At 42.9% G+C, this 17,104-nt stretch overlaps 1 protein-coding gene across 1 annotated transcript in view; it reads right to left on the bottom strand.

The window, feature by feature from the left end:
• The window catches only part of NTRK3 (neurotrophic receptor tyrosine kinase 3), a 561,369-nt gene extending 544,605 nt beyond the window's left edge, over window positions 1–16,764 (bottom strand). Inside the window, exon 1 of the mRNA XM_055277323.2 lies at window positions 16,689–16,764. The gene's annotated coding sequence lies outside the window, so the exon portion shown is untranslated. The remainder of the gene's footprint in view (window positions 1–16,688) is intronic.
• Between the last annotated feature and the right edge of the window lie 340 nt (window positions 16,765–17,104).

Here is a 17,104-nt window from a genome sequence, read left to right as displayed (position 1 = left end):
AGCAGGACCCTGTCTCTGGAAAAAAAAACAAAAAAAAAAAAACATAAAAATAAAAAGTTGAAGGTGGGGAATTAGACTAGAACTCAAAGAACCACTGAACTGACGGTGAATATTCTCATTTTTCTCTGATATCCCCCAGCCTAGACTCAAGAGACTCAGAATCCTAAAAGTAGATACCAGGCGTGGACTGAGAGCTCTCAAGGCAGAGCCCTCTAGCTCTGGCTCAAGGAGCAAGAGAGAGAACTTCTAATGCTCAGAGAAAGTAGAGAAATTCTCCAGTTTTTTCTTCCTGTTTTTCCCTCTTCTGACCATTCTCTCAGGCTCCAACTTCCAGGCAATCTCACAGGGATAGGACAGGAAGTGATAGCAGGGTTTCCTCAGACCCTTAAACTTTGAGGAAGGGAATCTTCATCTCCAATTTGAGGAGTCATAAACCCAAGAGAATGAGGCAAGCCCTGAAGGTTGTTTGTCTCTCTTTTTCCTTCCATGGCTTGGTTCCAGATGTAAGTATAGTTGCAGGAAGTACAAGACAGAGTGAGGGTGTCTATGGCCTCAGTTTTCTGGATAGAGGACCAAAAGGAGAAATACCAGGGACATGGAAAATCTCATAAAAATTACAGAGAGGGAAGAGCTCAGAAAAGTAATCCTATAAAGTTGCTTATAAACTATGGGCTCACCCTTGAGCTCCACATGTGTAGATCTGATGCTAAACAGCATACCAAAAACTGAGTCACAAGATAGACCACGCCCAGACCCCAGGCTGGCCACTGGGTGACACACAAGTGAAACAGAATCAATGAGCACTACAAAGACTTTGAAAACCCAACTGGCATTGGAACTACAACTCACAGAAGGTTAGCTAGAAGTTGCAGCCTGAACCCAACTAGGTCAATTTACTGCTAAAAGTATCAACATTCTCCATAGGATTTAAATAAGACCCAGAGTCTCCCAACATAATATTTAAAATATTCAGAATAAAATTAAAAATTACTCAGCATAACAAGCAGCAAAAAAAAATCCCAATTCACATGGGAAAAGACAATCAACAGATGCCAATGTGGAGATGTCTCACGGATGTTGGAAATATCAAAGACTTTACAGCAGTTATTACAAAAATGTTTAAGAAGTAAGGATTTGCCAAAATAAAAAGATGGAAAGCCTAAGCTAAGAAATAGGAAACATAAAAAGGAGCCAGATAAAAGAATTTTAAAACTGAAAAACACAATTACACAAATTAAAACCTCACTGGATGGCTCAATAGCAGAATTGAAAATAGGTAAGTTTATCTATAAACTTACCTATATGGATGTTTGGAGACCCAACAAGATAAAGCTATTGACTTATACTTTAATTTAATTCTGATCAAAATCTTAGCAGGAACTTTTATAGATGTAGACAAACTAATTCTAAAATTGATATGGAAGGCAAAAGCATTAGAACAATCAATTTTATAAAGAATAAACTTGTGGGAATTACAATAACCAATCTGAAGACTTACTATAAAGCTACAGTAATCAAGACAGTATAGTATTGGTGAAGGGACAGGCTGATAGGTCAATGGAACAAAATAAAGAGACTAGAAGAATCAGCATGCATATAGGGAAAGCTGATTTTTGACAAAGGTGCAAAGCCAACTTAAATGCGAAAGGATTTCTTTCAACAAATTGTGTTAGAACAATTGGATATCCATGTGCAAAATAAAATGAATTTCATTCTAAACCTCACAGCTTATTTTTTTAACTTAAAATGGATCAGAGATTTAAATGTAAAACTTAACACTATAAAACTTTTAGAAGAAAATATAAGAAAAAATCTTTGTGACCTAGGTTAGCAAAAAGTTTTTAGACATGACATCAAAAGCATAATCCTTAAAAAAATAAAATAAAATAAAAAGTTGAGTTTATCTACATTACAACTTTTTGCTCTGTGAGAGGTATTGTTAAGAAAATGAAAAGACAAGATACAGATTGGGAGAAAATACATTCAAGTCACATATCTGACAAAGAACTTCTATCTAGAATGTATTTTTCTTAACTCTGAAAAACTCAACAGTAAGAAAACAGACAACCCAACTTCAAAAATCACAAAATACTTAGACAAAGAGGATATGTAAGTGGCAAATTCACACCTGAAAAGATGTACATCATTAGCTATGAAGAAAACACAAATTAAAATCAGGACATGATACCACTACACACTTATTAGAATGGCTAACATAATATAGAAAACTGACAGTACCAAATGCTGACAAGAATGGCAAGCAACTGAAACTCTCATACATCATTAATGGGAATTCAAAGTAATAAATTCACTTTGGGAAACAGTTTAACAGTTTCTTATAAAGCTAAACATACACCTACTGTATGACCCAGTAATCCCGCTTCAAGTATTGAAATAAATCCCACTCCCTAAAGAAATGAAAACTTACATTCATACAAAAACCTGTACATGAATGTTTATATAGGAATTCTGTTCATAATCACCTAAATTGAGAAACAACCAAATGTCCTTCAAAGAGGAACTGGGTGAACAAATTTTTATACAACCATTCAATGGAATATTCAGCAATAAAAAGGAAAGGATTACTGATACACATCAATAATATGCATGAATCTCAAATGCACTGTGCTGAACGAAAGAAGCCAGTCTCAAAAGGCTGCATACTATATGATTCCATTAATACAATATTCTCAAAATGGAAAAGCTGTAGTGATAGGGAACAGGTCAATGGTTTCTGAAGGTTAGGAGTAGGACATGGGTGTAAATACAAAGAGATAGGTCAAGGGAGTTATTTGGGGTGATGGAATTATTCTGTATACTGATTGTGGTGGTAATTATACAAATCTATATGTGTGTTAAAACTCAGAATTATACACCCCAAAAAAGTCCATTTTTCTGGTATGTTAACTTAAAAATTAAAACAATATTTATAATGAACTTGTGTGGGAATGAAGTCTCATAGGCCTGGAACAGGGAGAAAAGAATATAATTTTAAACCAGGTTGCATTTTCAATGTGTGAACACCTACCAGAGATTCTAGGTTCAAACTACTGACTCAAGCAACTGTGAAATGTTCTATTTATTTACTTGGTTGGTGGATTGAAAACTAGAGTCAAGAGTAACCTATATGAAGTTAAAATGCCAGAAAGAAGTTGATATAATATAGAGGAAAGAATTAAGCTGAAGAGAGAAGAATTTAAGAGCAGATTTATCATGTGTTCACAACCCCTACCCCAAAAATAACCTCCGAGAAGTTCAGATGACAGTCTCTTCACCATAAGATTGAGAAATACATAGATAACAGAAGCACCAGCATCCTTTACAATCACATTCATAGCTAAATACCTTAAGTAGAGTACAAGGATAGAAGATGCTGCCATTGTAATGAGCTCCTAGATTTAAGTGACTGATGGAAACTCAGAATGACAAAGGTCTAATGGATGTACTCAACTACAAGAGAAAATGTAGATGTGGTTACCATAACAGGTAGCAGGGCCAGAATAACAAACAGAATGATCTTACCTCTATGGATCTTTGGAGATAATGAAGCTTCTATGACTGAAATAAATGTGCTACCCTCTAAGGTTCTACATGATGTGCCTATCAAAAAAAAAAAGTGCTGGACTTGGTAAGCAGAAAGTTGATCTGAACCACCATTATAGAGACTCACTACCTGTCACTCAATTCCCAGACATAAATCAGTTTAAAAGTCAGAGCCTTTTCATTGGAGATTGGGTACTCTTGAAAAAGGATTATGTAACAACATCACAAGCATGTACTATAAATCTTTCACTGACTGTTACCAAAGGCACATGCAAATACTTTTCAGAATAATTGTACCCTGGGGAAAAAAAGGAATACCTAAAATTTGGGGGGATTACTTGACCCTGACTCTGAGCTAACACTAATTCCTGGCAACATAGAACATCACTACGCTCTACTGCTAAGATAGAGGCATTTTGAAGCAAGGGTTAAATGAAGTTGGCGATGAGTCCCACCATGTTTATTTCACCAGTTCATGACTGTGTAGTTGAAATGAGTAACACAGGACCACAAAATCCCCACGCTTACTCACTCTATGACCCATTGAGTAAAAGCTAGTTTGGAATAAAGATCAAGTGAAAGTCCTTAGAACTCTCTTTACTTAAAAAAAAATGGCAAACATTCATTACTGCATTCGTGATGGCATTGCAAGGATTAATGCCATTATCAAATATTTGAAAAGTGGAAGTCCCATTTAATTCTCTTATTTGGCCTTTGTAGAATATAGATAAATCGGCCGGGCGCGGTGGCTCACGCTTGTAATCCCAGCACTTTGGGAGGCCGAGGCGGGCGGATCACGAGGTCAGGAGATCGAGACCACGGTGAAACCCCGTCTCTACTAAAAAAATACAAAAAATTAGCCGGGCGCGGTGGCGGGCGCCTGTAGTCCCAGCTACTCGGAGGCTGAGGCAGGAGAATGGCGTGAACCCGGGAGGCGGAGCTTGCAGTGAGCCGAGATTGCGCCACTGCACTCCAGCCCGGGCGACAGAGCGAGACTCTGTCTCAAAAAAAAAAAAAAAGAAAATAGATAAATCTTAAACAGTAGGTTGTTGTAAGTTTAATGACCCCAAATGAAGTTGCCATTCCAGATGTATTATAGTTACTGGGTAGCAATTAAGCATGGACCCTGGCAAATAGTATTTGAGCCATTGATCTCAAATACATACTTTTCTCTATCTCGATAGACAAAGAATTCCAGAAGTGCTTTGCTTTCATCTGGCAGAGTGATATATCTTTACCTTCACTTTCTTACATCAGTGTTCTGCTGTGGACAGACCTATATAAACTTACCCTCAAAGTCCAAGGAAGCTGAGAGGCTGAAGAAAAAGGCTGACAAACCTAGTTTCTTAGAAAGAAACATTTAACAGGGACTTATTAACAGAAGCCATGTCTGTGTCTCAGGCAGTAGAAAGACAAGATGGTGGGTCCCTGCACCATTATTCCCCAGACCCAGGGCTTATATACCACAGGGAAAGTGTGACTCTGAAGGGATGTGTAAGACAATTGAAGTATCAAGGTTGTTTCGACCTAAGGGCAGGATTTATGCTAAGTAGGTGCTCTTGCACAAGGAACAATAGATAAACCAGAAATCTTACAGGTGGTTAATCAGGTGTCAACATGGCAGATTAGTATCCAAGATGGAGTTGCTTTGGCCTCCACAATCAGGGATACATCAGCTTCAGACTCTGCAACATTTAGTCCACAGGGACTTTGATAATCACATCTTTCCATAGAATATCACACGGGACCACTACATTTATGACATCATACTGATAGCAGCTGGTGAACAAGACATACTAAGTCATCTTGTTGGATTGGAGAAACACATGTTTACCAGGTTATAGAAATAAATTTCATAAAAATTCAGGAATGTGCTACTTCATGAAGTGTCTGGGGTCCAAAGTTTGGGTTATATCATGCCAAAATGAAAGCCATATTGTTGCACCTTGCTTGACAGGTTTTTTTTATTTGTTTTTTATGTTTCTGTTTTTGTTTTTTGTGTTTTTCTGAGACGGAGTTTCACTCTTGTTGCCCAGGCTGGAGTGCAATGGCACGATCTCGGCTCACTGCAACCTTCGCCTCCTGGGTTCAAGCGATTCTCCTGCCTCAGCCTCTCGAGTAGCTGAGATTACAGGCATGCATCACCATGCCTGACTAATTTTGTATTTTTAGTAGAGATGGGGTTTCTCCATGTTGGTCAGGCTGGTCTCGAACTCCCGACCTCAGGCTCCGAAAGTGCTGGGATTACAGGCATGAGCCACCATGCCCGGCCAACAGTTCTCTTTAGATTTGGAAGCAACATGACACATTTGACTGAACTTCCATGCTCATTTGCCAAGTAACCCATAAGGCTGCCAGCTTTGTGTGAGACACAGAGCAAGAAAAGGCTCTGCAGTAGACTGAGGATACTGAGACTAGGCCTTCATGACTTGGTAGATATGTGCCTGACTGAAAGCCATGTAGAGCCTATGGCCAGCCCCAATACAAGAACCATAGTTAGGGCCTCTGGGGCTTCAAAACAAATCAGTGCCCTGTAGGTAGGCAAACACACTCTTGAGAAAGAACTCCTTGCTTGTTATTGGCCCTGGAAGAAATGGAATGTCCAACCACAGTAAAACTAGTAACCTTGCAATTGGCCTGCCCTTAGTAAATAGGGGATTGTCAACCACCATTAAGGTGTATCCAAGAGCACTTCATCATCACATGAAAGTGATACATAATGAATAAACTTAGCAGATCCAAAAGATTGTAAAAATTGCATGGCTCACCTCCCAGGGTGTCTATTCTTTCCACATTTCTATCTATCTCTTCTTCAATTCATGCCTATATCCTTAAGAGGAATTCAACATGACCAGTTGATTAAAAAGGTAAAAACTAGCATCTGATTTTTTTAAAAAAATTTTATAGAGACAGGGTCTCACTATGTTGCCCAGGCTGGTCTTGAACTCCACATTTCAAGCAATCCTCCTGCCTTGGCCTCCCAAAGTGCTACGGTTACAGGTGTAAGCCACCATGCCCTGCCAAGCACCTAATTTTTAGATGGCTTTGCACAATATGGAAGCATCAGATTCAAATGGACTATAAGTCCACATAGAAGTAGTCCAACAGAACAGGGAATAAAAGAAATATCTCCCAGTGGGACGACTTTTCAGGGGATATCTCATGCTCCCATTTGTTTGGAAAGATAAATTCCCTGCAGTGTGAATCCTCCGGGACTCATAAGCAATGGCTAATGGTTTGATCAGACTTGGAGGTACCAAGATTGGCAGACTGGTGACAAGGAGTATTGGAGAGAAGGAAATATGATGAACCTCTCAGAATAAACAGTATGAGAATACTTTGTATTTCCTGCAGAAAAGGAAGTTCACAATATTTGGGTGAATAAAATAAGCCATCCTTTGGGTGTCAGGGAGTCTTTCCTCAATCATCTCTATGTTTGCTCTAAGGGCTCATGAAAAACATGGCCATAGTGACAAAGCTGGACCTTATGCATGGGCTCAACAACATGGACTTCCCATGACCAGGATACTGCCACTGCTGAGCACATAACTTGCCAGTAGCAATGACCACTTGGGATGCCTGGACAAGAGATACACCTCTGAGAAAACAGCCTACCACCACTGAGTAGACTGATCGCATTGGAGTCAGTCCTTCCCCAATAGACACTTATTCTAGATACGGATTTTTCTTCTGTTATGGGCTGAATTGTGTCTCCCCAAAATTTATTTGTTGAAGCCCTAAACCCCAGTACCTTAGAATGTTAGTGAAGTTGGAGATATAGACTTTATTTTTAAATTGTATTTAAATTATTTTATTTTATTTTTTTAGATGGAGTTTCACTCTTGTGGCCCAGGCTGGAGTGCAATGGTGCGATCTCGGCTCACTGCAACCTCTGCCTCCCAGGTTCAAGCGATTCTCCTGCCTCAGACTCCCGAGTAGCTGGGATTACAGGCGCCTGCCACCATGCCCAGCTCATTTTTGTATTTTTAGTAAAGATGGGTTTTTGTCATGTTAGCCAGGCTGGTCTCAAACTCCTGACCTCAGGCGATCTGCCCGCCTCAGCCTCCCAAAGTGCTGAGATTGCAGGCATGAGCCACTGCACCCGGCCAGATATAGACTTTAAACAGGTCTGTATCTCCAAAGTAAGTTAAAATGAGGCCATCAGGGTGGGTCCTAATCCAATCTGACTGGTGGTCTTAGAAGAAGAGGAAACTTAGACATATGGAGACATCAGAGATACACGAGCACAGAGGACAGGCCACGTGAGGACACGGTGAAAAGGCAAGTGTCTGCAAGCCAAGCAGAGGCCTCAGAAGAAACGCACCTGCCAACACTGTCATCTTGGACTTCCAGTCTCCACAGCTGTGAGAAAATAAATGTCCATTGTTTAAGCCACCCAGTCTGTAGGATTTTATTATGGCAATCTAAGGCAAACTAATACATCTTCCTCTCCCACCGTATTTCTGAAAGTCACAGAATTCATGGACTTACTGAATGCCTTATTCAAAATGTTGACATCTCTCACAACATTGCTTGTGACCAGGGAACAGATGTACAGGAAAGAAGTATGGGGGTGGGCTGATGTGCATAACATGCACATACATGGTCTTCCCATGTATTCCATCATCCAAAAGCCATTGGCCTGAGAGAATGGAGGAGTGACCCCTTGTCCAGTATGAAGACAGGACCTGATGAGGTTGAAGTGTTGCCCTACAAAATGTAGCATATGTCTTAAGTGAACGACTGCTGTTTCACCCCCTAAAAATAAGAGGTAAACATGGGAGTAGCTGGTGGCTCATGCCTGTAATCCTACCACTTTGGGAGGCTGAGGCAGGAGGATCACCTGAGGTCAGGAGTTCAAAACCAGCCTGGCCAACATGGTGAAACCCTGTCTCTACTAAAAATACAAAAATTAGCCAGGCATGGTGGCATGTGCTTGTAATCCCAGCTACCGGGGAGGCTGAGACAGGAGAATCTCTGGAACCCGGGAGGCAGAGGCTGTAGTGAACCAAGATGGTGCCACTGGCACTTCAGCCTGGGCAACAGAGCAAGACTCTGGCTCAAAAAAAAAAAAAAAAAAAAAAAACAAAGGAGTATCTTCTCTCATAATGATACCTAATGAACAACTTGCTAAATTTTTGCTTTTTGTGACTTTTCGGCTCTGCTGGTTCAAAGACTTTGAACCCATGGGAGGGACACTTTTACCAGAGGAAACAATAATGAGGCCACTGAATTGGAACCTGAAACTCCCACTCAGACATTTGAGATTTATCATACCCTGTTGGACAAAGTGACTGATCCAGATTATCCAAGTAGACTGCTGTCACACATGTGGGCAGAAAGGACTATTTCTGTAAACCAAGAGATTCGCTGGGGCACCTCTACAACTGCCATGTCTGGTGATAAAAGTTAATAGAAGGGGCCAGGTAGGGTGGCTCACATCTGTAATCTCAGCACTTTGGGAGGCCAAGGCGGGCAGATCACTTGAGGTCAGGAGTTCGAGACCAGTCTGGCCAACATAGTGAAACCCTGTCTTTACTAAAAATCCAAAAATTAGCCAGGTGTGGTGGTGGATGCCTGTAATCCCAGCTACTCAGGAGTTTGAGGCACAAGAATAACTTGAACCCGGGAGACGGAGGTTGTAGTGAGCTGGAGGTTTCAGTGAGTCGAGATTGCACCACTGCACTCCAGCATGGGTGACAGAGCAAGACTCAGTCTCAAAAAAAAAAAAAAAAAAAAGTTAATAGAAGGTAACTTTCAATCCCATAATGGCAGAGCAATTAAGTATTCAGATCCCCCAGGAATGAAGTTTGGGTCATCCCTCTAGATAAAGAATCATGCCCAGCTGGCTCACTTGCTGAAGACAAAGGGAACACGAATGGGTAGGAGAAGGATATTATAGATAACAACTGCGGCCTCATGACCAGTTGCAGAAAAATAAGTTCTGCAGCATAGACATTTGCTATCCACATTTTCTTCTTCGTTTGCTGTGTCATGTATGTATTTATGTCTATTTAATACATTTTACTATTTTATTTCTTTCTGCTTTTCTGCACTATTTTATGTAGTCTGTGTGGGTGGTACTTAATCTTACAACCTAGTCCACAGACTACAGAATACCAATGATATTATGACTGAGCTAGAGGAGAAATGAATATCACCCAGAAAACCTGAACTTGGATCTGGATGCCACAGAAAAACAATGAAACTTGGAGTCCTTCCTTTGGGGGAGTGCATTTTCTTCAACGAGTGATCATTGTATTCTCTCAGGCAAGCACAGATTACTATTACTATTACGGCTGGTAATATAAGCATTAAAATGGGGCACACAAATGTTGACATTATGCAGCAAAGGGGTGGATTGTAGTGACATCTCAAATTTTTGAATACTTCCACATTGTAAGTCCTACCTTTGCAAGATATCATCTAAAAAAAAAAAACTACATTTCTCAGCCTCCCTTTTCAGTAAGGTATAGACATAAAACTAGCTTCTTTCAATCAGAGGCATCAGCATAAAACTTAGAAGCAGAAGGGAGAATAGTGAGGTGAAAAGTGAGACTAGTGGAATCACGCAAGTATTCGGTCTTAGGCAGTTCTGCAGGAGCTGTAACAGAAGTTCGGTGCAGTGAAGGCCCAGTTTGTGTTTTCATAGGAATTTAGCAGTACGTCACAGCATCTGCAGAATTTCCAGATGACAAAATAATGTCATCAGAATTTTGCTATATCAATTTCCATTTCTAGACCTAGCTTTTATCTGCACTGGATTCCTTCTCAAGTAGGTTCTTTCCCTTGTAGTGGCCCCTGGGAGCTCCAAATCCAGTGAAAGAGAGTTTCTCTTTCCAATCATCAAGGAAAAAAAAGTCCCTGGGCTGAATCTCATTCACCCAGTTTGGGTCACACATCCATCACTGAATCGATTGCTGTGGCCAATGAGATTGAATATGCCAGGCCCGGGTAATACGCATCCCCTGAACAGTCGGACCAGGATGAAGTCTGAAAGGGAGACTAGATCCGTTTCAAGTAGTTCATCACCCAAAAGCAACTGGCCTTACAGAATGGAGGAAGGACCTGGTGAGGCTGAGGTACTGCCTTACAAAATGTAGCATATGCTCCAAGCTAGTGACCACTTACTAAGGGTAGTCTTCAAGCTAAAATCAGGATGTTACCAAAGAAAAGGAGGAGGAATGATGGGCAGGCAGAAACAACAGTGGTCCACTACATGGCAAGTTCTGGCTCCTCCCCTGGGCTCTGGTAGGATGGTGACTAAGAAAGCCTGCAGCTGAGTCCCTGACTTTTCTTGCCTTGTGACCCCAGTGGCACTTTCAGTTTGCTGAACTAAAATTCGGAAGGTCTGGTTTCCAGGTCTGAGGTCTGTGAACTGGAGAATCTCCCTTAACTTTTTTGAACCTCCTTTGGGCCATTCTTTGCCAAATGAAGAACTAATAAAGTCTGCCTTGTGAAAATTCAACAAGATAAAACTCATAAAACCACTTTGAAATCTGTAAAGTACTCCACAAATGTAATGGAGCGTCTTTATTGCCCCAAGGAAACCAGAGATGAACTGAGCCCAGCTCATCCTGGTTAGGAGGGGGAAATTATCCCATGGATGAAGGGCGAATATGGGAAACTGAGGTTGATGGACGGCCATAAGACAAGTGGAGTGAGAACTGGGACCACTGTCAAATGCCCTTCATCACACAGATAAGACCAATCCTCCTCTTTCTGGGCTACTGAGCTCGTTCCTCCCTTCCCTAGATAAGAGTAAAAATAGCTGGTGAGCTGTGACCAAAGGCTTAAACTCTAAATATGTTTGACATAGGATTCCTCACTGAGAAAATTTCTGCCAGGAAAATAAATGGTTAGGAAAGCAAAGATTCCTGTGAAAGAAAATTTATTGCAGCAATTATTGGGATAACAAAAGTTTGAAAGTAGCTGCCCCGCAATAAGAAATTGATTATATAATTACACAAATTATGGTATTATCTCTTCAGTGGCATGCTAAGAGTAAAATGATGATACAGATATTATACAGAGGAAGAGCCAGGATATAATAAATGAAAAGATCATGGACATTATGATCCCGTTTTTGTCAATCAAACCTATAGATGCATTCATGTGCATAAGGAAAGATTGAAAAGATACATAATAGTTACATCATGCATTCCTTTAACTTCTCTGAGTTAAACTGTGCAGTCCCCAAGATGTGTGGGGTGGTGGGGGGCAGCGGCAGGGAGACAGAGAAAGACAGAGAATAATTTAAATCATGCAGGAGATCTGACCTGACACTCACTGAACACGAGTGAGATGAGGACACAAGAATGCTGAAATTTCAGTCCCTCTCAGTTCTCATTTGCCTTTCAGAATGTGAGCATCCTCCCATGCTGAGTACGATGCTAATGTTTCAAGATGTGTATTTTTTTGTACAACCTGTCCCCTAAATGCAAGCCAACTACGTTTTCTAGGGCTCAACCAATGAAGCGGTGATCAAGTTCAAGCCCAGAGGAAAATGGCTGAGTTGTACGGATGGAAAGATGCCGCGTCCTCTCCTAATGTGGCCCCTTCCTGAGAAATTGTCTACTGTGGTTTTCCCCCTGACTTTAGATCCTGACCCCCGCCTGTGGTTCCCAAGAAGCTCCTTCCCAGCAAAATGTGTACAGTGGTGACCTCTGGGTGAAGCTGTTTCTTTTCTCTTTATGACAAGCTATATCTTCTAATTACCTAAAATGAACATGTATTAGGTAATGTATTTTTAAGGATAGCTAAGACCTCCTGCTTTCGTGGGGACTTAACGGAGTACCCTCTAGAATGTTCCATTTAGTTATCCCAGCTTTGCCAGCCCACAAGAGCAGCTTCCTGTGAAGACTGTGCAGTGGCCACTATCCTTCCTCTGTGGCTGGCAAGGCTGCTCTCTCTTCTCTCAACTCTTATCACAGAGAATCTCCGTGGCTGATAGCATTAGGCCAGGCAGGGCAGCCCTGGATGGCTGCAGGCCCCAGGGTGCCAGGCAGCTCGGGGCCATCTCCGCCCATCGCTCCCAGGCTCCATCAACCCTTGTTAGTCCTCATTACCAGCCTGAGCCCAGACAGGCTGCCTCCACGCTGGGTCCTTGATTTTTCTATTTCGAGAGGATTATTCGGGCCAAATCTCCAAATCAAGTTATGCCCCTGACGTCTTAGATTTGCAGTGCTCTGACAGCGCCTCCTCCCCTGCGGCCCACCCTCAGTCCCCACAAGCTACAGATGGTCCCCGGCAGCGTATAAACCTATCTTGATCCCCCTGCAGAATATAAAGTCTCTCTCTTTCTCCCTCTTTCTCTCTCTCACACACAAACACAGAGACACACACACACATAAACACATACAAATCCTCATATACACACAAACACCTCCCCACAGCCCCACAAATGCACTCTATCACCCATACTCAAATAAGCATCCATGAACACCCACACCCTGGGGTCCTCAAAAGTCACGAGAGACCCAGATCACTTACAGTTTTGAGGTTTCCAGCATGTTCAAGCATGACAAATTGCTACAACCGCATTTCAAAATTTGTAGCTCTTTTAAATGTTTACATTTAACAAATTACCATTGTGTGTTTTAAATGCGAGATAATTGTGTTATCCACAAAATAATTAAAGGATTTATGAACAATTAATTCTTAGGACACAGCAAGCAGCAGCGGGCTTCGGGAATGCATTGTGCTTAGGGCTGGATGATGAATGTCCTCCTCTCGCCATCTTGTCAGCTTATCTCTCGGACTGCATTTGTAACCTCATTTGGGGACAATATCGAGCGCCCACATCTGAAGCCTTCTGTGAGTGTGAGGCCCAGCCAGTGGCTCCTGTCAACCCCTGAATGCACACTCACCATGCACGCTCACCAACAAGGCCCTGAGCCCCCACACACTAACACCACATACCCACCCTACCTGCAGCGGGAAAGCCAGAGTCCTGGGACTCGCTGGTAACCTCGGTTACCCCTTGACAGTCATTGGAATGTCTCAGAGCTGGGAGGGACCCTCTGTGCCATCTGATCCAGCCCCTCTCAAGGCACAGGCTTCTCCCACAATGCCCCCATGATGGTTGACCACCTGGCCCAGGCTCGAGCCCTTTCAGATCCTTCCTGACTCAGCAGTGTGGACTGGTCTTAATAGGAAGGAATGTGAAGTTGGCCATCCTAGAACTTCCACTCATTAGCATCCTCCTCCTCTTCTATAGAGTAACCCTAGGATTCAGGAAAAGCACCATTCAGCCTGCTCTTCTCTGGGATAAAGGGCTTCTGTTCTGTCCACCTGTATCTGGAAAAGTATTGCCTGTGTGTGTGTGTGTGTGTGTGCGCGCACACACACGTGCACATGATTACTTGTTCACATACTCCTATACACTCACATGCTCATACCCATACATGTACTCACACACTTTAAAAGACTGCCTTTTAGGGCAAGACCCTGACCTTTAGAGGCAAACCACAGTCTGAAGCCCTCTTTCATTCCCTATTAGTGGTGGCTTGAAAAAGTCATCTGTCTTCTGTAAGCCTCAGTTTTCCCTGTATTTAAAGTGGATCCAAAAGACATCTGCCTCATAAGTCACTGGTAGGATCTACTTGAGATCTTTGTAAGAGCACCCAGCAAAGTACCCGGCACATAATTTCTTTCCTATCTTCCTGTGCTTTTGGGAAATCCTTGCACTGATCATGCCCAGTCCACTCCCACCATCAGGACCACCAACTCAAACATCCAAGCAGAAGACGAGGGCTCTATCATCCTCAGTCAGACTAGATGCTAGAAAACACATTGCCACATTGGGCAAAGTGGGGTCCTGGATCCTGCCCACCTCACCTGCTTTCCATTTACCTCCACTTCTTCCTTATGGCATACTTGCTGAAACCCCTGCAGCTCTCAGCCCCCTGCTGCCTCCCTAGGCTTCACTTTTGCTCTCTCTCATTGGAATATCTTCCCTGCCATCTCCCAGTTCCTCCCACCACCAGATCAGGGAAGGCTTCCTGGAGGAGGTGAGTACAGGACTCAGTCTGGAAGAATGAGCTGCATCACTAAATATCTGCCTAACTCCTATTCATCCCTCCAAACTAGTGCCTGACCCCTCCCCCAGAAAACCTTCCCTGATCACCTCACCTCCAGCTAGTTTAGACCGTGCATCAATTAGCACTTTTGTTTTCTGATTGCAATGAGTGTTTTTGTTTGGGGGTTGAGATACGTATCAGAAAATGAGTGGAACACTCAAACTAGATAGTTGAGAAGAGTTTAACAAAGTGATTATTTTCAAAGGCAACGTTTAGGGAACCCAAAAAGAGACCGCATCATACATAGGACTAGAAACAGAGGGCAACCTTAACCACCCGTAGGCCTAACTGGGACAATGGGAGAAGCTGCTAGCAGAACCAAAAGATAATAAGATGAAACGGCAGGGCTGGTGGTGGTGAATGTCACTCAATGTCAGAATGATGTTAGGATCATAATGTTTGTTCAATGTTAACATTTTAATTAAAACTTTTAGTTGATTTTTCCACATTTGTACATATTTTGTATTTGAAAGGTATTAAGGTTTTAGTTTCACTGATTTTTTTTTTTTTTTTGAGACGGAGTCTCACTCTCCCAGGCTGGAGTGCAGTGGCGCATCTCCGCTCACTGCAAGCTCTGCCTCCCGGGTTCACGCCATTCTCCTGCCTCAGCCTCCCACGTAGCTGGGACCACAGGTGCCCGCCACCACGCCCGACTAATTTTTTGTATTTTTTTTTAGTAGAGATGGGGTTTCACGGTGTTATCCAGGATGGTCTCGATCTCCTGACCTTGTGATCCACCCGCCTCAGCCTCCCAAAGTGCTGGGATTACAGGCGTGAGCCACCGCGCCCGGCCAATTTCACTGATTATTTTTAAATGAATTTTAAATACTTCATTTTTAAAAACCAGTATTGCCAGGCGTGGTGGCTCATGCCTGTAATCCCAGCATTTTGGGAGGCCAAGGTGGGTGGATCATGAGGTCATGAGTTCGAGACCAGCCTGACCAACATGGTGAAACCCCATCTCTACTAAAAATACAAAAATTAGCTGGGCATGGTGGCGTGCACCTGTAATCCCACCTACTCAGGAGGCTGAGGCAGGAGAATTGCTTGAACCCAGGAGGCAGAGGTTGCAGTGAGCCGAGATCGTGCCACTGCACTCCAGCCTGGGCAACAGAGTGAGACCTCATCTCAAAAAAACAAAACAAAACAAAACAAACAAACAAACAAAAAAACAGGATTAATGCTCGCATTTCAGCAACATACGAATAAATATTCAAACATAGTATTATCATTCTGTTCTGATGTTGAAATTCAGTACTCTTTTGGTTGTAAGGGATAGGAAACCCAGCCCCAAACTGGCTTGAGCAAAAAGGGAATCTGTTACTTCACATTTATGCAGATTCCAGTGCGTTGGCTAGCCTCAGGCCTGGCTCGGCACAAGGACATGAACCATATCACCAGGACCCGGGTGGCTCAGTCTTTCAGTCAGACTCAGTTCTCCTCCATGGGTCCCCTTTATGCTTGGACAGGCCATCCCTCAGGGTCACCCAGCGACTGCGGCAGCTCCAGACCTCATGCAGCTCATGATGCAGGACTCAGGGGTTGCTGTAGCGATGGCCACAACAGCCCACTGGAGCCGATGGGAGGCAGCAGGACTTCTGCAATACTGGTTTTTAAAAATGAAGTATTTAAAATTCATTTAAAAATAATCAGTGAAATTGGCCGGGCGCGGTGGCTCACGCCTGTAATCCCAGCACTTTGGGAGGCTGAGGCGGGTGGATCACAAGGTCAGGAGATCGAGACCATCCTGGATAACACCGTGAAACCCCATCTCTACTAAAAGGTCTCATGCCCGTTCAACCTCACATCGAGCCGGGAGGAGCTGCTTTCCTGGAAATCCGCAGAAGTCCTGCTGCCTCCCATCGGCTCCAGTGGGCTGTTGTGGCCATGGCTACAGCAACCCCTGAGTCCTGCATCATGAGCTGCATCACTGCAGAGCCTGGGGTAAGCTCAGTTTTCTCTGAAACATAGATTGAGGTGGGAAAGGGGTAGTTTCCCCAAAGCATAAGAAACTACCCCAAGAAGAGAGAGCTGATGCTGTGTGATGAAACAACAGGCACTCACCTCAGATGCACCCCTCTGTGCTTCCATAGAATTCCAGACTTCTCTCTTAAATGACTCCCTTCGCACTATCTAAAAAAAAAAAAAAAAAAAAAAAAAATCTGGTTGGGGGCAGTGGCTCACACCTGTAATCCCAGCACTTTGGGAGGCCAAGGCGAGTGGATCACTTAGGGTCAGGAGTTCAAGACCAGGCTGGCCAACATGGTGAAAACCCATCTCTACTAAAAATAGAAAAACTATCTGGGTGTAGTGGTGCATGCCTGTAATCCCAGCTACTCAGGAGGCTGAGGCAGGAGAATCGCTTGAGCCCGAGAAGCGGAGGTTGCAGTGAGCTGAGATCATGCCACTGCACTCTAGCCTGGGCGACAGAATGAGAGTCTGTCTCAAAAAAAAAGAAAAAAAAAAGTTCTTAGGCTAAA

Source organism: Symphalangus syndactylus, chromosome 5 (assembly GCF_028878055.3).
Source record: "Symphalangus syndactylus isolate Jambi chromosome 5, NHGRI_mSymSyn1-v2.1_pri, whole genome shotgun sequence".
Classification (NCBI taxonomy): domain Eukaryota; kingdom Metazoa; phylum Chordata; class Mammalia; order Primates; family Hylobatidae; genus Symphalangus; species Symphalangus syndactylus.
Note: the sequence above shows the minus strand (reverse complement) of the source record. Positions and strands in the feature narration are given on the sequence as shown.